We start from the raw sequence: 22728 nt of genomic DNA, 5'->3' as shown, positions 1-22728 counted from the left end.
CTGCTTGGTTGCTTTATTTGTTAGCTGGATATTTAAATATTTTTTTATTTCTTCAATCTTCCTTGCAATTTGTGTGGAGGGAGTTGTTTTGTTTTGCCTCTTATATTTGCTTAGTGTTATATACAATTTAGAGAGCGGTGGTAATCCTTTCCCTTTTGCAGTGGCAACCACTTTTATCAAATGGCCTCTTACTACGCTTTTATAGGTGCACCAGACCATTACATCAGATGTACCTTTGTTTTTGTTTTCTAAGAAAAAATGATTTGCTATATTCTTAATTTTTTTAACATTGCTTTTTTATGTAATAAGAATCTTTTTAGGTGCCACTCTTTTCGGAATATGTCGAAGTTATCTTTATATTCCAGCATAATTGCACTATGGTCTGACCATGCTACATCCTGTATCTCTACTCTTTTAACAAGATACAGTATGGACACGTTGCCCAAGATAAGGTTGATTCTTGAGTATGAGTTGAATGTTCTAGACTAGCATGTATCACCCAAGTCTGAAGGATTGCATGTTCTCCATATGTCTCTTAAGTTATGATTGTTTTATAGGTTTTGCAATCTGTTTTCTGGTTGTTTTTTTTTTACTTATCTTGTCATTCTGGCTCTTTCTATCTTTGAGAGGGTCCACTATGCAATTAAAGTCCCCCATAATTAATACCAACCCTTGTTTAATCTGCTCTATTTTCTTAATCATAGTTGTGATAAATTTTATTGTGGATTTATTTGGTGCATAGATATTGACTAATGTGAATAGCTTATTATTTATTTAACACATTAGAATGATATGTCATCCTTCTGGATCTAAGTCTTGATATTTAACAATTAGTGAGACCGAATTAACAATTTGAGGACAGAATTAATTGAAAGTCCAATGTATATTCCTTTTTCACACTTCCAATTTTTGAACTTGTTTGGCATTCACAGAGAGAAGCAAAATGTTACAAAAGATAGTTTTTTTTAATCCTTTCAATGTCTAGAATTTTGTTTCTGCTTTTGTTTTGTAGCTTTCACTACAAGTGTAACAACAGAATATGAATCTAGTGGTTCTGGTTATGAAACAGGTAATACATCTTTGCAATATAGACATACAGTAATTATGTTTGAATACTTAGAATTGAAAAACATGATTGATAAATACTTTATGATATTCATGCAAAAGGTATTTTTTTTTTTGTCAGTCATGGAATGACTTTTGTTTTTAAATAAATGAGCCAACTACAACCACAAGAGATATTACTAGTAAGTATCTAGTATCAATATGAAACAATTGTCAATGAAAGAAGACTAAAACAAATGAGTTATCGCAAAAACTCAAATTATGCTAGTGTCTCACTTAGTAAACAGTAAAGCAGAAGCACATAATTTGGTAACTGTGAGTTATTAAAAATGTAATATGAAATCATCTTCGGCCTGTATGCCATATATTGTGAAATAACTATAAATAAATATAAAAGTGGTGAGAGCGCACAACAAAACAAAAAATGGTTAACGCAGTCCGATTATTGGATTTTGGATCTGTGGATTAAAAGCAAAAAAGAAAGAAAACATAGGGTAATATAGTTGTGTAAAAGTTAAAAGATAAACATAAAAAGATTCGCTCACATGGTTCTGAGCCACTTAGCAAAGCTGGCTCAGACTAAGAGTTTGAAGTAATAAGGTTGATTGTTCTGGGGACCGTCTTTTCTTGTTCACATATGTGTATATTTATATATACGTGTAGGAAACATGGGGGGATGGTTGCACTCACCTAAACATGCTTAAATGGGGTGCTGCTGGGGGCCATATTATACAATAAACAAAAGGCCAGCTGTGGCTTCCATTAAACAGAATGCTTTACCCCTTATGTTTGGGGTATTGGGAGTTATAATAACTACAACTTCTTCTATGCTTGGATTTCGGGAGATTCTTCACGAATATACTCAGCCGGAGTATAGGGGATCCGTTACAAAAAGCTTTTGACATCTTGCATCTGATAACCCTACTAGATACTATGTGGAATTAGAAAATGCCACTTAAACAATACATTTTCAATGTTTCTATCTCTTCCTGGAACAAAGTTTCCATCCAATTGAAATAGAAAATATCCAAAAGTAAACTGAGAAAACGTAATACATCAGTTAAACAAACACTCCTAGCATAGATCTCCTGTAGTAGTTATGGCACCATAAGTGTGCTGGTACCTCCATTGTAAGTAATCAAACCATTTTAGAATGTTAGACTTATTTTCTATCTGCAGGACACCACTCACTGTCTCCACTACTTTCTCTCTCTGAGCCAGGTGATGCAGGATTTACCTCAATTGCGGAGAGTGATCAGCTGACACTTTCAGCCAATAAGTTGCCCGGTAATGAATGGCTTATGAGCTTCCATATCTCTGTAATAAATAGTGGAGTCTGGGAGCAGTGCATTTCAGGCCACAGGTCAGAAGTCAAACCATAGCCACATCATCATATAATGTTTATGGGGTTTATAGTGATCATTAAATAGAAGAGGGCTTTCTCCTAGTAACTGTGATCATGTGAGTTTCACTTACTAAACGTATGTTACTACATATGGGTAAAATATTAAAAACTGACCACTGAGTAAGTTCTAAATTAAGATTAAGAACCTTGAGTCCAACTGCATACATCCAATGGCCAATGCTGGATATATTTTTTCTGATACTTGAGTGAAGTGAACTGAAAATGTCCAAGTGTTTATAAAATAGTCTTATAGCCTGGAAAACCTTAATAATAAGATAAGTTGTTCTCCCCTTTAATAAAAATTGAGTAGTACTCTAATATCACATAGTGGTATTAATTTTAAAGGGATCACAAATGTCTTTCTGTATTTTAAGTTTAGTTTTGCAGTATCTTCAACCACATTTTCCGCACGTTTTTGTTATTGTTTCAATCGTAATTTTTGCAATGTATACAACTTGACTTTCATAATAAGGCCCTTCTAGCTTTTCAAGCAGATTATTTGTGCAGCATACAAGTATGCAATCTAAAACATATTTTGCTTACACACTTATTCAAATGCCAATGCTTAAGATAATTGCATTTCTGACCTACATTTTCAGTTAACTGTGGTGGCATTTTGACTGATCCTTGGGGAGTAATTGAAAGCCCATTCTACCCTTATTCACACAACTCTGCTGAATGTGTTTGGTATATACAAGTCAGAAATAATCATCTTGTTCGTGTCCATTTTGATGATTTTAGGTAAGTAACATATGAGAATGTAACTTATTTTTAAAATCATTGTTAAATCCCTGAAAGATTTATCAGTTTTGAATTTTTGTTAGGAACCATACATTTGATATAAATGGAAAATATGTTTAAAATCTGAATGGGTGTAGGACGGAGGGGAACAAATACATGTCCCTCCACTGGAGGTAGACTTGGTGCTAAAATGTATACATTGCAGTTTCTCTGGAAAACTAAGTGCAATAGGGACACTGAACCCAGACCACGTCAATGAGCTGAAGTGGTCTGGGTGCCTATAGGGTCCCTTTAATCAACCCACATAAACCTTATATGGTGTCAAAACCACAGTGAGTAAAAATGATATAAAAATATATTATTATTCAATGTAATATATACAAGTACAAAAAAGGTGATTACCGTATATACTCGAGTATAAGTCAAGTTTTTCGGCACATTTTTTGTGCTGAAAAACCCCAACTCGACTTATACTCGAGTCAATGTCTGTATTATGGCAACGTACATTGCCATAATACAGACAAGGGGCTGTGTAGGAGGGGGGCTGGCAGGAAGCTCTTACTTACCTCTCCTGTAGCTCCAGTCAGCTCCCTCCTCCTCTGGTCCGGTCAGCACCTCTGCAAGTCCCAGTGTAAGTCTCGCGAGAGCCGCGGGGTCATAGCGCGGCTCTCGCGAGACTTACAGTGTGAGCTGACAGGGGAGCTGACCGGACTGGCACGGAGGAGAAGGGAGCTGACAGAAGCTGCAGGAGAGGTAAGTGCTCTCTGCCAGCCCCCCCCACTGAACTGCCAATGCTGGACCACCATGGAGTGAGAGCCCCCCTCCCTGCCATGTATCAAACACGGAGGGGGGACGAAAAAAATAAATATAAATAATAATAAAATAAAATAAAATTTAAAAAATAATAATAAAATTAAAATAAAACTATAACAAAAAAAATTATTAAAATAATAATTAAAAAAAAAATAATAAAAAGGCCCACCCCCACCAAGGCTCTGCAACACATACACAAACACACACTGCATCACACACACTCACACTGCATTCATACACACACTGCATTCATACACACACACACTGCACTCATACACACACACTGCACTCATACAGACACACTGCACTCATACACACACTGTCATGACTACTAGTGTGGTCCAGCACGCAGAAACTATTAAACATATACATAGGCAAGAAAAGGAAAATAAAAGGACAGAGCGTAAACCGGACCTTAGAATGGCCGGACTAATACGCTAGAGACAGAGAATGGTCAAAGGGAAAGCTGAGGTCAAGGAAGCCAGAAAATACACAATACCGTGTACACAAGCCAAGTCAGGGAAATCAGAATTCAGAATAACCAGGGAAAAGCCAAGATCAAGATACCAGGAAATCAGATTCACAAAGATAAAGCACTCTCAGGAAACCAGAAACAGGAAACCACGACAGGGCAAGGTACTGGGGTGAGCTAGGGATTTAAATATCCCTCTCTAAGGTCTGATTGGTCAGAGGACGACCTCTGACCCCAAAACGTGCGTGCGCGTTGACGTTGTGACGTCACGCGCACGTCAGTATGAAATTCGGGGGCGGAACTACGTTTTGGCGCAACCACGCGGTCAATGCCATTTTGGATTCTGGCACGAATGCTGGAGGATGCGGGGAAGCGGTTGTCGGCTCGCCGACGAGCAGGTAAGCTTGTGCTGTCGGCGAGGCTGTGCCAGTCGGGCACAGCCGTGCCTCGCGGCAGGCCGACAACCGTGACACACACACTGCACTCATACGCACACACTGCACTCATACATACACACATTGCATTCATACACACACACACTGCATTCATTATATACACACACTGTAAATAAATATTATTAATATAATTTTTTTAGGATCTAATTTTATTTAGAAATTTACCAGTAGCTGCTGCATTTCCCACCCTAGTCTTATACTCGAGTCAATAAGCTTTCCCAGTTTTTTGGGGTAAAATTAGGGGCCTCGGCTTATATTCGGGTCGGCTTATACTCGAGTATATATTCAGCACACAACCTAGAGCCGTCCCAGGAACATGTCCCCTCTTCCATTATTTCACAGGCCCCATCAACATGGGAAGTTTAACATCTATAATATATGGGGGTCCTTTTGACCCCCATGGGATTTTTCTTTCCTTTCCTTTTAATTATGTAGTCAGCCACCACATAATTAACCATTTTAACTATCTGCTTCCTGGAGAAGGCAAATATTATTATTTTGTTTTAAATATAGACCTGGATTTGAAGCATCTGGGCCTGAATTCGCAGAATTCGCAGTCTAAATTTCAGCTGCACAGAAGTGTTTTGTCAGATTGTATGAACAATGTCTGGATTGTGTGCAGCCAGATATTTTTCCCCAGTTCAGTACAGGGCCATTAAAACTAGTCAATAACTCTGTAACTGACCAAAAGTAGAAACTGTATTTTATTTTAAATTGTAAGCATTTTCTTTCTGTTTAACATTTATCTATATTCTTGGCATATCATTTTTACACCTAATTGTATAGAAAGGGTTGTGCATTACACAAATGTATTTTAATAATATTGAATAAAATTTACACTTATCTAAAATTATGGTGTGCCCTACTGCTTTCTAGTAGGTAACCATTTGTCATAGTGCCTATGATCACTTTCACAGTAAAATATCTCACTTACAAATAAGAAACAGGCAAACTCCTCAACCAGTGAGGCCTTTACCTTATGTGGTTTAATAATGATTCTTATTGTCACATTCTTCTATAGAGTCATGTATTTTCTGCTTTAATCTCAATAAAAAAAAAAAAATATCTCACTTACGATGATAATAGCTTCTATTGGAAACATAGACCTCCATTTATTATTGTTGCATAGGCCTTTCTAATGATTTAACATTTTTGGATAAACTTTCCATTTCATTTCATATATGAAAAATATTAAAATGTTGTAGTGGGGGGATGAGCCAACTGGACCAGAGCAGTCACACTCTTTAGAGCTCCTGCTCCTGATACCTAAAAATGATACCTAAAAATGATTTTTTTTTTTGGCGGAATCTGGGTAAACACAAGACCAGAACACTCTTACCTACGATACTAGGGTACCATGGGCCGCAAATCAAAAAAGGCAAAATTCCCACAAGCAAAGATATAGGTGATCTTCTCCGCTGAGCCAAAGAGGCTGCATGGGCCGATATAGCACTGGGAGAGGAGGGATCGTCCTTCTCCTTTGATGACTTCTAATCAGACACAGGCGCAGAGGCCCCGACAGACACAGTTCCAAGATCTGTACCACCGGCTCCAGGGGACCAAGACCCAGTGCCTGCTGCTCTCCTGAAATCCATTCTGGCGAAACTTTGGGCAAATACAGCCACTGACATAGCCAGCTTCCAGACCTCGCTCGAGGGCGCAAACACCAGACTCACCCAGCTGGAAACCACCGCCACCAATACTGAAGCCAGGCTTACCTCGGTGGAGAGGAAACTAGAAGTGCTACAACAGCAACAGCTCATCACCTCTGGAAAAGTTGAGGCTATGGAGGACATGAAGAGACGCTATAATGTGAAGATCAGAGGCATATCTGAAGCTGTGGGCCTGAACAATCTACCACACTTCATCCGACGGCTACTTGCCGTCTTTAAGGAGAGGGCCGTCTTTAAGGAGAGGCAAAAGGGGCAGCTGCCCCGGGCCCAGTTACTCCTGGGGGCCCTAAGGCAACTGCCCCATTTTTTTTTTCTACACCCTACTTAGGTTTTCCTCCTGACTGGTATTTTACTGACACAGATGGTATTTGAGGCTGCCTGGCCGTGACGGTATTGCAGTAATACCGGCAATACAAATGCAGATATTTTTCTCAGTATAAACAGAGATTACTCTGCAATACCAGCACTGGCCAGTAAGGGTCAGTGTGTGTTGAGAGAGGCAGGGATAGGAAGTTACAGCATATCCCTCCCTGCCTCTCTCTACTCACTGATCCGCAGAGTAGCAGCTACACAGCAAAGAGAGGTCAGACAGCAGCTCCCAACCTGCAGAGACAGCCTACAGCTTAGGGAAGTGAGGGATGGGAGGAAAGGCTGCAGGGAGACATTGGGATACTGAGACACTTAGGGACACTGGGAGACCTGGAGACACAGACACTTGGAGACACTGGGAAACATGGGGACACTGAGACACTAGGGGACACTGGGAGATCTGGGGACACAGAGACATAGGGACATTGAGAGACACATTGGGACATGGAGACACTAATGACACAGTGTCTCCATATCTTCCAGTGTCCCCATGTCTCCCAGCCAGTCTCCCTAGTGTCTCAGTGTCCCCATGGCTCCCAGTGTCCCTTAGTCTCCAGTGTCTGTGTTCCCATGTCTCTCAGTGTCCCTAGTGTCTCAGTGTCCCCATGGCTCCCAGTACCCCCATGTCTCCCAATGTCTACATGTCTCCCAGCCAGTGTCCCTAGTGTCTCCATGTCCCCATGTCTCTCAGTATCCCTAGTGTCCCCATGTCTCCCAGTGTCCCCAAATGTTTCAGTGTCCCCATGTCTCCCAGTGTCCCCAAGTATCTGTGTCCCCATGCCTCCAAGCCAGTGTCCCTAGTGTCTGTGTCCCCATGTCTCCCAGTGTCCTCTAGTCTCCCAGTGTCTGTGTTCCCATGTTTCTCAGTGTCCCTAGTGTCTTAGTGTCCCCAAATGCCTGTGTCCCATGTCTCGGTGTCCCTAGTGTCTGTGTCTCCATGTCTCCCAGTGTCCCCAAGTGTCTCAGTGTCCCCATGCCTCACTGTGTCCCCATGTCTCTCAGTGTCCCCTAGTATCCTAGTGACACAAGACACACTGAGACATAGGGACACTGGAAGCAATGAGGACACAGACACTGGGATACTAATGGACTGGGTGACATGGGGACACTGACACTGTGATACATAGGGACACTGATGCCAGGCTGGCCTTCCAATTCTTTGGGCAGACATGCCCCCTTTTTGGGCATTTTTGCTCCTTTTGACAGTTCTGGTCACGTGATTTGTGCCAGTGGCCACCCTTTTACACCGCCCATTGACTTCCTGCTTCACTGGACACTGCTGTTAGGGGGAATGGATTTACTTGAAAGATGAAAGCATTAATTAGAGAGAACAAAATCAATAAATAGGTGCACAATATGGAGTCTACAGAATTTCAAGTGAAGCTCAAACACCTTAAGTGGTATCCCCTAAACCACCTCTACAAAATACAAAAAAAACATACATACATAAGGTGGAGCTTCTTGTACAAGTTGTTCAATATGTATCTGTAATAATATAAATACTTAGTATTTATTTAGTATTTATATTATTACAGATTAATTAGAGAGAGATTAGGATATTTTAAGAGAATCTGTGTTTTCTGATAGCTGCATCCTATGAGTTTCCCTCTGGCACCATCTCCACCAGATACATTACGCTTGAGAGGCATGACTGTTTTAGTGTTTTTGGTCGATAAGATTCTGTAATTAGGCCCCTCATAATTGTCAGCACCAGGCCCACTGGGCTCTTAATCTGGCCCTGGTTGTACACCATTTCTAAGTGTCACTTTTGACAAATTCTGGACCAGGGTATGTAAGAACAGAGTTGAGACATTATATTGGCCAAGGTTGCTGGGAGTTGCTGTCCAAGAGCTGCTAGAAAGCAGAGATTAAAATATGTAAATGTACACATAAATGTGTGTGTGTATCTGGCTGTGTTTATGTCCTTGTGTGTATCTGGCTGTGTTTGTGTCAGTGTGTGTATCTGGCTGTGTTTGTCTGTGTGTCAGTGTTTCTGTGTGTATGTATACCTCTGTATGTTTACTTGTGTTTCAGCGTGTATGTGTACCTGTGTGTGTGTTTGTTTGTGTATGTATGTGTCGTGTGTGTAAGTGTGCATCTGAGTGTGTGTGGTAATGCATACATCCCAGCATTTAGAAGTAGACCTAGATAGGTCAAACGAGATAGGGCGCCCCCTAGTGCATAGCTATACATATGTACACTGAATTATAAAACGTAACCTTTAATGGTGGCTGTTGAATAAAAAAACCCCTTGTGAAGAGTTTTAGACAAAAGAAAATAATAATAAACTTAAAATAGGAGGATGAGTGTCTGGATTGGGGATAAATATCCTAGGGGTGTTGCCCACAGGATGTAAAGCTCAGTACAGCTACAAATCCCCCCAACCTGTATATTCCGTCTCACAGAAGCAATCCTTCACGGGATTGTATAATGTAAAAATGAAGAAGTTAAACCAATCCTGTAGTCACTATGTACAGTTCCAGTGTGGTGCTTGCTTGCAACACCAAGTATATATACACATGGGAAAACCTGTGACAAAAAATAGTGACAGAAGCGGTTTTATCAACAATGTAATCGAAGGCTAGTCAGAGTTTAGCAGATCGATGGATACAATGTAACAATCTGTATACCATCTACTGCACTGCTGTTGCTGGAGGACGGGAACAAACAATGGGAGGGGAAAACTTCAGATCTATTGGTCAGTTCTCCACAGAGATAAACCGGCATGGAGAATGACGAGATCTGACGAAAAATATATCAAACAACCCCATCACCCACGATTTCCCCGTCCCCTTATTCAAATCGTTCAAAGGTGCATAGCCCAGAAAAAACTGACTAGCTAATCTTCCAAGGAAACTATACAGGTCGGTTACCAGACTTGAACTATCCTTCCTACTGCTACCTAACACGTGTTTCGGCGCTACAGAACGCGCCTTCTTCTGAGGCTAAACAGTGGGTCAAGTCAACGGGAGCTCCTTAAATAGCCCACTATACTTGGTACATGCTGGGGGTATGAGTGCAGCGTTCGCGCCAAAAAAGGTCGAACACCGGTAAACCCCGCCCTTAGTGACGATTCCTGTTCCGATTGGATGTCTGGATCGTGTGTCTATTAACCATATACTTGCTGAAATCATCTGGCCGTTAGGTTAGACACAGCAAAGTCCAGACGGATACTTGCAGGATATGAAGAGATCCCCATCAAACATACAGATAGAGAACCACCTCGTGAAATTAAAAACTCCATTAAACTGGAACATAGTCACAATAGTACCTGGTCCAGTATAAAGTCCTGATTGGTAGTGAATGGACTCCAGTTAAGGCAGTCTCTGAATGGGGGTGATCCTTTCTTCAAAGTTACCTAGATCATTGCATACGGAGATGTTGGGTCGGTATCTGGATGCTTATTAAGCATAGTTACCAACTCTCAAGTATATATGATTACAGTATCAGGGAAAGAAGGAATTCACAAAGAGAGGAGGGGGCATATTCGTTCCTATTGCAAGAAACTTGATGGCTGCACAAAGAGTTGGTATTTATTTATTTAGTGAAGTGCCCACAAACACGGCGTCATGTTGACAGTATAGGATTGGCCCTACGGTAAGGGGGGCTACTGTCGTATGCCAGTGAGTGGGTGTTACTTCTTCAATGTAACCCAGCAAATGTGTGTGGGATTTGGAGATTCACCGGAACTTAGACTAAGAGTAAGTGAATTAAAAATATATATAATAGTGTATACAGTCTAAATAAACAATATGTACATATATACAATGATTACAGAAATATGATTTCCGGGTGCTAATGTTTATCAATAAAGGGGGTAAACGTAAACCCCTCATTTAATCCATTGGGGGCCAACAATTTGAACCTGTAGATCCAATAGCACTCTCTTTTAAGGAGAGTGTGGTCCAGGTCACCTCCTCTGCGACCTAGGGTCACCTTTTCTATCCCTGCGAACCTAACACCTCCTGGGTCCCCGTGGTGTTGATTTCTTATATGTCTCGCTACAGGGGTGTCCCTCTGGTTCCTAACTGAGTGTACATGCTCCATGATACGTCTCTTAAAGGGGCGGATCGTTTTGCCCACGTATCTGAGGCCACACGTACAACTCAGGAGGTATACCAGGCCCTTGGTACTGCAGTTAAAAAACTGCTTGACATCACAGACCACTTGGTCACCTGAGTCTGTGAGGTGCTTGGAGTCCTTCTGTATATATTGACACGCCACACACTTTCCACACTTGTATGTACCTTGCACAGATAACCAGTTGTGGCAGGGTTTTGTGGACGAAAAGTGGCTAGGTACCAACGATTCTTTTAAATTTCTGCCTCTACGTGCTGTGAGGGATACATGCTGGGTCACCGTCCCTTTGAGGTGGGGGTCTTGGGATAGGAGTGGCCAGAATCTACTCATTATCTTTTTTGCTTGATCCCACCCTGAGTCAAAATTAACAATACACCGGGTAGGTGCTTGTTCTGTAGGGGTTGATTTGTCCTTGAGGAGTTCCAGTCTATCGCTGTGTAACGCTCTTTGATAAGCTTGTTTTAAGCAGCGATTAGGATATCCTCTCTCTTTAAATCTTGTCTTAAGTGACTTAGCTTGGGTGATAAAGTCCTCTTCACTCGAGCAATTCCTCCTCAATCGGAGGTATTGTCCAATAGGGATGCCTCTCTTTAAGGTAGTCGGGTGATGGCTTTCCCACCTCAACATTGTATTGGTAGCGGTGGGTTTCCTGAATAAGGTTGTCTTGATGGTCTGTTTAGGGGAGATGCTGAATGTACAATCAAGGAAGTTGATGGACGACCCCCCTATTTCCATTGTGAATTTTAAATTCAGGTCGTTAAGGTTCAGACTCTCTACAAAGGACGTGAAGCATTCCCTTGTGCCTGTCCAGACCACCAAGACATCATCTATAAACCTTTTCCACATAAAAATGTGGTCGGTATATTTGATGTTATTAACGGAAAAGACCACGTTCTCCTCCCACCAACCCAGGTGCAGGTTGGCGTACGATGGCGCACAAGATGTACCCATGGCTGTACCCTGCACCTGGTGATAGTATTGGCCATCAAACAAAAAGAAATTGTGGGTCAGGACAAATTGTAATAAGTCCAATACAAAGGAGGTGTGCCGTTGGTGTACAGGCCCTCGTGTTTCTAAATAATGTTTGGTGTGTCTCAACCCAAGAGAGTGTGGAATGGACGAGTACAATGCCTCTACATCAAGGCTACACAGGATGGCATCTCTTGGTAGGTTAGTGGAAGCTAAACACTTCAAAGTGTCCTTTGTGTCCCTCAGGTAGGAGGGAAGTTTTTCTACAAAGGGGCGAAGGATCTTATCTAAGTAGATACTAGCCTTGCAGGTTATATTGTTAGAACCGGACACAATGGGTCTAGCTGTCAGTGTCTCATAATGTTTATGTACCTTTGGTAGGCAGTAGAATGTGGACACAGTCGGACTTTTCACGTAGATGAATGTATATTCATCTTTGCCCAGAACTTTGTCATCAAAGGCCTTGTCCAGGAGATTCTTTAAAGTCGACAAAAACTTAACTGAGGGGTCTATACTTAGTATTCTGTAGGTGGTTCTATCTTTAAGTATATTTAGAGTTAATCGTATATACTGTGTTCTATTTAGTACCACGATGTTCCCCCCCCTGTCTGCTGGCTTGATGATTATGTCATCATCATCCTGTAGAGCGCATAAGGCTTGCCATTCGTTTCTAGAGAGGTTGCTATGTGGTCGGGGTTGGAGGGACTCCAGCTTCAGCTCAGATATCATATTACAGGTTGATTCTACGAACATATCAATATTTTTGAAATCTTTGATGTTTGGTGTAAATTTACTTTTGTATCGTAGATCAGTGTACGGTAGAGAGGGTAAACCATCATTCTCATCCAGTAAAGATACCAGTTCATTAAGGCATTGGTATTCTCTCACACTGAATCCCAACTCCTTTGCTCTTTTTTCCTTCTCAATGAGAAAGAATTTGTGCAGGGCTAGTCTTCTTCCAAAAAGATGAATATCCTTTATCCACTCAAACTTGTTGAACGAGGGGACAGGGACAAAAGACAGCCCTTTCGCAAGGATTTTAACCTGAGATTCAGTGAGTGCCTTATCAGAGAGATTGATGATTTTGCTGCTGGTATTTAGTACCGTTTGCGCGCCCTCCCCCTGTACCTTGTTTGCCTGTACTGTGGTTGGGGTTCCCCCTCTCGGGGGTTTTGGCCTAAAAAAGCCACCCCTTTCTTTAGGATGCCTCTAGTTTGGGTAGTATTAGAGGGTATTGAACCTGTACTCGAACCCTCAGTGTCTGTGTCAGACGTCTCATACTCTGATGTGGAGTATTGGTCTGAATCAGTGCGTACATTTTTCCTATTAAACCTTCTATATACTCGTCCATTTTTGTAGTCCGAGTTATCCCTTATGAACTTTTTGTGTTTCCGATTTTTTATGATATCTTTATATTTATTTAGGTTTTGCTGGAGTCTAAGCTCTTGGGAGTCAAAGGTTGGATCGTCTTTATTATTTTGTACAGCCTCGACTGCATCTTTAACATTAGCATTAATTTGCTCCAACCTTTGACTCTCAAATCTACAGATAATGTCCATGAAGGTACGGGAGCATAGATTTGCTGCTTCCTCCCATTCTTTTAGGAGGGCAGCATCCTCCATTTGCATGTTAGGCATTACTTGTATTCTGAGGCCTCTAGGGATCATCGATTTGTTAAGGTAATTCTGGATGGATGAGATTTCCCATCCCAGTCTAATTTGTTGTTTACATGCATTGGAAATGACTCTAAACTTGGAATCAATGCTGGTGTCCTGAGAAACAAACACACTCTCCTTATCAGTGAACACTTTATCAGCGTCCATACACCACTGATCTGGGTCTTTGAGTTGGTTCAAAAAATTGGCCATACTGATTGCAAGAAACTAAGCACACTCGGAAGTAGATTATAAATTATAGAAGACACACTCGGGTATTGAAACCTTGTAAATTAAATAAATGGAGTAGTTGGATACCCAAAAAAACCTGTGTGTGTGTTTGTTTGTGTATGTATGTGTCGTGTGTGTGCATCTGAGTGTGTGTGGTAATGCATACATCCCAGCATTTAAAAGCCAACACTACAGTCAATCACACATCCCTGCATTCAAACACAAACACTACACACAAGTACAACACTGCATTCCAATGGTAACAGTACATACAAATACACCCCTAGATGCACATATACACTCTATACAATAACATGCTGACATTCAGTTGCACAAACACTGCTCAAAAATACAACCCTGCAAGGATGGTAGATCCCCAGCTGGCATAGCATCACAGGAGTTGTATGACAGATGGGGATCTATCTTTTCTTTACTCTTGTGCTACAGGGCAGGCCTGACATTTTATTTTGCACCAAGGCACTTTCATGCCCAGGGGGCCCAAGCAGATGCTTGCCCAGGGTCCAATCAATATTAAAGATGGCCCTGCTTGCAATGGTACTACAGCCTAAGCAGGCCAAGTTGGTTAAGTTAGATGACATGTTCCATATACCAAAACCGGTGATTGCACCGACCACAGCAGCCTCAAACCTCATCATCAGTTTTCATTCGCTTTAGGACAAGACCCTCCTTCTTGCTGCAGTCAGAGATAAGATACCAATCCACTTTGAGGGTACTAGTCTACATTTCTTCCTGGACCTCACAAGGAAATCACTTGCATGGCGCAAGTCACTGAAACCCACTGAATCCACTTTCGCTCTCGTTTACCTACCAAAAGACTACCCATAGAGCAAAAACCTATGAGGAGCTAGAGACCCTCCTGAACAAACTGGGACTGCTTTGCCACCTGCCACTACTACACCTAATCTATCCCACCTGGACCCCACAAATATCGCGGAGTTCACACCACGCTCAGCTCAAGCCTCAGCAACGACCCAAGCAGAAACCTGAATGGCTCCATCATGGGTTCACCATGTGCCCGTAGAGGACACTGCCTCTTGCCCAAAGGTCAACTATTGAAATCACCATTATTACTTATGGTTCCTAAGTTTTTATAAGTTTACAACATTTATGTTCTTTTCTTTAATGAGCTATACTGTTACTGCAGTTCTGCTAGCCCAATATGTATATAGCTTGATGTTTAGCTGACTAGAAGTCTTTTTTTTTGTATTTTATTAACGTTTAAATACTCAAAAGGCATGACAAAAATAACAATGTACAACATACATTAATAAATATCTTTGCCATGGTATTAGTGTAAAACATTTTACAACGATTGCAAGCATCTATTGGGGGCTGCAATTATAGCTATGTAACAGTCAGTTGCGAGTTGTGGCTATGATTATACAGCTTTGTGATCATCAAACAGAAACAGGTAAAATATAACAGTGACATCGTGGATCTAAATGCTTTAACAGTGGCAGCAAGTTCTCCGAGTTTGTTAGTCCCTGCACGGCAACTGTACTGCAGCGAGAGGCCCTCAGGAGGAGTGCAACAGCCGCCAAATAGAGCCTAGGAGTGTCTCTTTGTTAAAGTCAGCACATAGAAGCTTTTTGTTACGACAATCACCGCCAGGGGAATGAAGCCACCGTTTAGTAGATAATCCCCTTTCTCCAGAAATGCAGTTTTAGTCCAGCCGATCGACAAACTCCCGAACGGAGAGTACGAACACGGCAACTCCCGATCAGCAATCCATCCGAAATCCTTTCACAGCTAGAAATAAACAAAAGCGCTGTCCCAATAGTAAATCCCTCCACAAACGAGACAAAGCTCCGTCTTGAAGGTCAAACAGGAATGTGTTTAATGGGGGCTACCTGCCCGGTATTTATGCAGGTCTCCACAAGGTGGACACTCCCCTAGGGGACCTTGTGGAAGGCTGTAAAACATATTGGACAGTAGCCAATCGCAGTGGCTTCAATATAAGCCCTTCCCATTTTACCCATAAATCCTTCTTCTCTATCCGGGAGATAATTAGGAAGAAACCTAATTATCTCCAAGGATAGAGACCATCGCCATTTTAAAACATAATAAGAAAAATACAATAAAATACATAAAGTCAGAAATACCGATTGCATATGGTTCGTGTAACGTATCCCCAGATAGCCTGGATCTGAGTGCATATTCCTACCGAATAGCGCTCAGATCTGATGTACACAGTTCAATCGCCATGGAGTCAAAGTCTTTCATAAGTCCTTCGGTATACGAATGACTCCATGGGACGGCTACCTGGGTAAAGTCCATACAAAGGATAGAAACTCCCGAACTGACTGACGTTCGTACGCCTCAACGAAATAGAAGGCGGGCGGCAGCTTCCAGCGGTGTTCGGCAGATAAAGTATCCATTTTTAGTTCCATAGGATTTGCACCGAACACCGTTGATTCTCCTTGTGTCCCAAAATGGCCGCCGCCTTGTGGTCGGCATACGAACGACGACCACCCGTACGAATGAAATGGAGAGGTGTCTGCGGTTAACCGCAACGTTCTAATTGAGGTCAATGGGTTAACGAGCAGCACACTCCTCTCCTGGGTGGCCGTTTGTTCGGTAGTTTCAATCGGTATTAGGGGAAACATACGAACAAGGGCATACGGAAAGGAAATCCGCGAAACCAAGGCAAACAGACGAACCAGCAATATAAGTCTATACAGATGGATTTGTCACACTTTTCTCAGTCGTTTAGCCATTGGTGCCCGCTGCAAGAGCTGCGATTTGGGATATCCCCATACAGGGCCACATTGCTCCCTTCTAATTGCACTGTGCCTACCTTTCTTGAGCGAGACATGATAGCGGAGCGGGTTGTCACATCTTTCGTGATTGCTATAGTGTCTCTGGGAGTGTCACTTGGAACTGTCGCCATTTTGCTGAATAGAAACACTGAAAGTATCATGCTTGGCTCAGCACCCTCTTTAATGCCCATGACAGATAGTAGGTGGTGGATGTAGGTCAGTAAGGCATCTCTTCCGATACTCTCTGGTATTCCGCGAAGGCGGATATTCCGCCGTCTGTGCTGTGCTTCCAGCGATGTAATCGTCCGTGTGAGTTTCTGGACCTGTACTGTAAGATCCGGTACTAAAACTGCACAGCAAAGACAAGACAACCATGAACACCACATGCATCTGGTCATAGTATGAAGTAGTGCATAACATGAAACACAAAACCAAATCACATCTGAACATAAAACAATAAATTGATCACAGTGCAGTCAATACAAAAAGAAAAAAACAACAGGGAGGGACAAAACCAAAGCAAGCAAACCAAAATAGGGTGGGACAATACTTGTCCCCATGTCTTTCATAAAATCATAACTTTTCATCATGAAATAGCAAAATCATGTCATTTTATGTCAAGACACAGAGGCTCATATTGTAAGTTTAAAGCTGATTGACAACTGTAGAAAAAACGTGAGTAACTGGCCGAAAATAAAATTCATCAAAAGTGGATTTCTGTGTAAAGTCAGTTGTCCTCATCAATTTCTCCAGACTTGCGTCCGAAGTCACAATCAAAGAGGTCGCCAAAAATGGACGTGTCCATACCAGGTTGCAACATCACCCACTTCACCCAACAAGCCAAGTTCCTACTGGAAACTGGAAAAAAAGCATGGCGAAGAGAGACAAAAAGCTGTGGCGATGACAAAGGATGATGAGCAGTAGTCCGAACCTCATACTTAAACAAACAAGCAACTGGACACGATGCAAAGGAAGACAGAAAAGCCTGGTATGACACAGTCCAAATAGCAGTCTTAGTGTGTCTGGTGACGTTAACAGTCACCCTGTTTTGAGTGAACGAGCATGTGTCGAAATCCAGTGCATGCACATCCGAGACCCACTTGCCGGAAACGAAGCAGAAGAGGGAGACCAACTTGGCTGGCAATTGTCATAAGAAGAGGTCTGCATCAGGAGGCCAAGAACCGAAAAGAGACAAAATGCAAGAGACATCCCAAGTAGAGGAGTAACGAAGCCTAGGTGGACTCGACAGTTGGGTCTCCAAAATGGATGACACACCAAAGGAAGTTGGCCTGTGGAGCAACCATCAAAATCTTCATGAGCTGAAGAAATGACAGACCTATACAAGTTAATAGTGTGATACACGTGACCAGCCTCAAATAGGGACTAAGTAACTGGAGAATCGTGATCACAGGGGCTGAAATGCTATTCACGTCCCTAGCGAGGCACCAGCTAGCCCAAGCTCACTCTGAAGGTGTCAAAGAGAGCCCAAAAGGAAGACATGTAAAGCACCAAATTTTGTCCTTCCAATGAAACAACAAGGGGTCCCGGGATGCCTCGCCCACCAGGACTTTCAAGGGTAAAGGTAATCGGACTCTTGCCTCCTGTTAGGTTGGTCGCTGGAGAAAAGAGCCTCGACCCAAACCATGGGAACCGAAGTAGTTACGGCCAGGCAGATGACCCCTGAATCTGCTGTCCCTGGTAGAGACCCACCCCTTAAATACCTTTCTCGTGGACAACTAAGCCTTAACAAGCATTGTAAATGCCCCCACAAAACGACTCAGGTCTTTTATAAAAGAGTCACTGAACAAAAGGCTGTGGGCATCTTTGCTCGCCTTGGCAAGTGTGAGATTGGCCAATTTAGGCTCTATTTACAAAAGAATGGCCTTGTGCCATTATATAGACAGGGAGGCGTTGACACTGCCTGCAATGCAGATAGCCCTCTGAACCCAACCACGGAGTTCTTCTGGGTCAACCTGTCTGTTCTCAGCTCTGGCGTCTTCTGTCAGGTCAAAGAGCTTTGCCAAAGGACCAAAGAAGTCAAAATGCTTATCTTGCAAAAATAGGAAAAGGAACCACACTCAATTCACTTAAGGCAGGGTGCTTAGCTAAACCAAGGGCCAGCACGAGCCCATAAGGTAATAAATTCCAGTATTAGAAAAAGGTTGCAGGGACTCCAGTGTCTTCAGGCACTTTTATTGGAACATGTGGAACACTGTAAGGTTTCGACTCCCAGTGGAGTCTTTGTCAAGCTCAGGTGCTTATCTTGGCATGATTCTAGTTTGGAATCCAAACCCTTAAGTTGGTTCCATCCCACTTAAGTAAGGAACTGGGTCATTTTTGGGTCAACGACTGGGGTGTCATATACGTTATTGGACACCAAATGCTGGAGGCATTCAGCCCTAAGTTTACTGCAGGCAACCTTACTGAGAGGGCGCAGCACCCAAATCTCTAGGTAACATGCCATGTTACATGGTCCGCTAGAAGCCATTTTGCCAACCTAGGATGATGGAAATCATCTGGGTTGAATATGGGCTCTCTCAACAGATCCATGAAAGTAGACCCCGCAGTGGCAGGGGAACCACTCTGAGATTTGCTCATAGCCATCCCCGCAGAGTGGAGGGCAATAGGTCAAGGCCTTGATCAAATGGGTCATGCTCAGAGTCTCTCAAGGACTCCCACATCTAGAGGGGGCGAGAGCAAGGCATCAGTCACTGAGCGTCAGGCACCATAATGGCATCAGTCACTGAGCCCTGCAGCACCAGGGACTTTACCACATTACCACAGGGTAATCACCTTATAATGGATTTCCATTAAGTGTATACTGTGCACATATTTATTTACCTTAATTAATGTCTCATACCATGTTTCTATATCTATGTTAATATGTAGGAGTTTCTCACAGCTTTTTATTGCTGTTGGATAATTTTCTGTTACCCTAGTATCTAATAATTTAATACTCTTTGAGAATAGTTTTTTTGTTTCATTATTATCAAATATAGTTTTGATTGCATTATACATATCTCCTTGATTCATAAAATTATACTTTTTTAAATAGCTGTTCACTCTTAAATATGAAAAGGCTTTTTGAGATTTTTTTTGTTTCTTAATATATTATCTGGTATTACCTTATTATACAAATATATATCTTCTACCTTTATAATATTTTCTTCTTTCCATTTTTTTAGAGAAATATTAAGTATTTCTCTTTCAATATGTTCTATATTTTGGAAACCGAAAATTTTGTTTTTCATTTCTAATTTCTTTTTTATCTTTTCCCAAATGGGAACTAGATGATTTAGCACATAAGAGGTAGAATATTCACATATTTTGTTATTCCATACTATATTAGCTAACTTCTTAGTTTGACATATTTCAGATTCTAACCAGAACCAGCCCTCTTTATATGTAGCTTTTTTCTGCAATATTGCTATATGTGAAATTATCCCCGCCTCGTAGTATTTTTCTATATTTGGATAACTTAGCCCACCCTTACTTATATGTTTACTTAGCGTATCTATTTTTATCCTGGGCTTTTTACCTCTCCATACAAAATTAGCAAATGCAGATTTAATCATTTTTATCCATGGGATAGGAATTGTTAATGGCAACATCTAAATAAGTATCTCCATTTAGGAAGGACATAGGCACTTAGGGTGTTGACTCTCCCCCACCATGATATTTCTAATTGGCGTCATTCCTTTAAATCTTTGTTGGTATTTTTTAAAAGGTGTAAGAAATTTGTTTCCATTAGTCTATGTATATGTTTATTTATTCTAATCCCTAAATATACAAATTCTTCTGGTTGAGAGAAGCTATATTTGCTTTGGTATTCAATTATTTTACTTGATTCTACATTTTTGTACATTGCAATCAATTTTGTCATATTTAATTTATAGTTTGATACGTTACTGTATAATTCGATTTCTGCCATTAATTGAGGAAGAGAATTTTCTAAGTCTTTAACATATAGAAGGGTATCATCTGCGTATAGTGATATTTTTACATCTCCATTAGATGTGTTAAGGCCCTCTATTAACTGATTTTGTCTTATTTTTAAAGGAAATTATGTATAGGATTGGAGACAGGGGACATCTCTGCCTCGTTCTATTTTCTAATCTAAACCAGGTAGAACATATATTTTGGCCTATAGATCTTGCTGATGGATTAGCATACAAAGCGCCTATCGCGTCCAACATCCACCCTGAGATATTGAATGCTTCCAAGGCCTTAAACATGAATCCCCAGCTGACCCTGTCAAACGCTTTCTCTGGGTCTAGAGACAGGATCAGCAGGGGATCATTATTTCTATCCGACATATCCATTGCATCTATCAGCCTCCTCAAATTATTTCCTGAATTTCTCCCAGGGATAAATCCGCATGGATCTGGGTTGATAATTTCAGGCAAAATAGTTTTTAATCTCTTGGCAATAATTGATGCAAACAGCTTGACGTCAACATTTATTAAGGAAATCGGTCTGTAATTTTTCACTTCCATTGATGTTTTCCCGGGTTTTAATATTGGCAAGATGTTTGCCTTCAACATTTCTTGTGGAAATGCCCCCTTTTTTATAGCGTCATTAAAAGTCCTAGTTAATGGATCTGCTACTATATCCTTCATTACTTTATAGAGCCTATTGCTAAAACCATCTGGTCCTGGGGTTTTAAAGTATACTAATTTGTTTATTTGTTCCAATACTTCCTCTTTTGTAATGTCTTTGTTTAATTTTTCTCTTTGTTCTGTAGATATTTTTGGTATTTCCACGTCTTTAATATAATTATCTATTCTCTCACCTGAATTATTTTTAGGTAGGTTATACAGAGATTTATAGAAATGGTTAAAGGCTTCTCCTATTTCCTTTGGTGCTCTACATGTTTTTCCTTCATATATGATTTTATCAATTCTACTATCTGCTTTTTTTTTTGAGCTGATTTGATAGAATTTTATCTGCCCTGTTTTGTCGATAATAATACTTAATACTTTAATTTAAACATTTTTTTTCTATATTTTCTAATATTTTATTTTTGATGGTTTGTTTAATTTTTCCTATTTTTATTTGACCTTCCTTATCTAGCTTTGTCTTATATTCTTTGATAGTTTGATATAGTTGAATATATAACGTAGCTAACCCTAATTCTTCTGTTTTTTGTAATTTTTTATCTTTACACAATGCCCTCTAATAGTTGCCTTATATGCACGCCATATTATTAGATCTGATGACTCTAAGGGACTATTTTCTGCAAAAAAATATTCTGAGACTTTTCTCAAAAGTTCTTGATTTTCTTTATTGTATAGAATTGACTCATCTAATTTCCAGGTTGTCCTGGCATGAATGATCTTCCCTTCTTTTAGTTTCAATATGATACTCTTATGATCTGATCAGATCATTGTTTTAATCTCTATCTGTTCTACTTTTTCTATTGTTCTTGAGCCTCCTAGAAAAAAATCTATTCTTGAATAAGAATTGTAGGGCCATGAATAAAAAGTGTATTCTTTAGTTGTGGGATTTTTTTATTCTCCAAATATCATATAGGTTATTTTTTTTTAATAATATTGGAAAAGGTTCTAGTGTTCCTTATGCCTGTTTTATCTATACTTGTATTATTTTTCCTGTGTTTATCCATTGTTATGTCTAAAGCACAGTTGAAATCCCCCCGAATAGTATAAAGCCCATGGAAATTGTTTCTACTCGTTCTAGAACTTGAGAGAATAATTTCATCGGATTGATATTGGGCAGATATACGTTTACTAATTAATTGTGCAAACTAATATTAAAAACCTTCCTTCTATATCGCTATCCTGATGTTGTATTTCTACTTGTATGTATTTTGTAAACATAATTGCCACTCCTGCTCTTATTTCTTCTTTTTTAGAAGCGCTAATTACTAATGGAAAGAATCTTTCACACCAGCTGTTTTTTTCTTTAAGGGTCCAATGTGTCTCCTATATCAGGGCCACTTGTATTTTCTCAGATACTAAATAATTGATAAATGCCCATTTTTTATGAGAAGTATTTAGACC

General features: G+C 40.7%; 1 protein-coding gene across 1 annotated transcript in view; it reads left to right on the top strand.

Moving 5' to 3' along the window:
- LOC134587161 (CUB and zona pellucida-like domain-containing protein 1) overlaps window positions 1-22728 on the top strand; it is a 110890-nt gene that overhangs the window by 40561 nt on the left and 47601 nt on the right. The window contains exons 6-7 of the mRNA XM_063443348.1: window positions 1013-1069; window positions 3070-3211. The gene's annotated coding sequence lies outside the window, so the exon portion shown is untranslated. The remainder of the gene's footprint in view (window positions 1-1012; window positions 1070-3069; window positions 3212-22728) is intronic.

Source organism: Pelobates fuscus, chromosome 2 (genome assembly GCF_036172605.1).
Source record: "Pelobates fuscus isolate aPelFus1 chromosome 2, aPelFus1.pri, whole genome shotgun sequence".
In the NCBI taxonomy this organism is placed as follows: Eukaryota; Metazoa; Chordata; class Amphibia; order Anura; family Pelobatidae; genus Pelobates; species Pelobates fuscus.
This window is presented reverse-complemented; position numbering and strand designations above follow the sequence as displayed.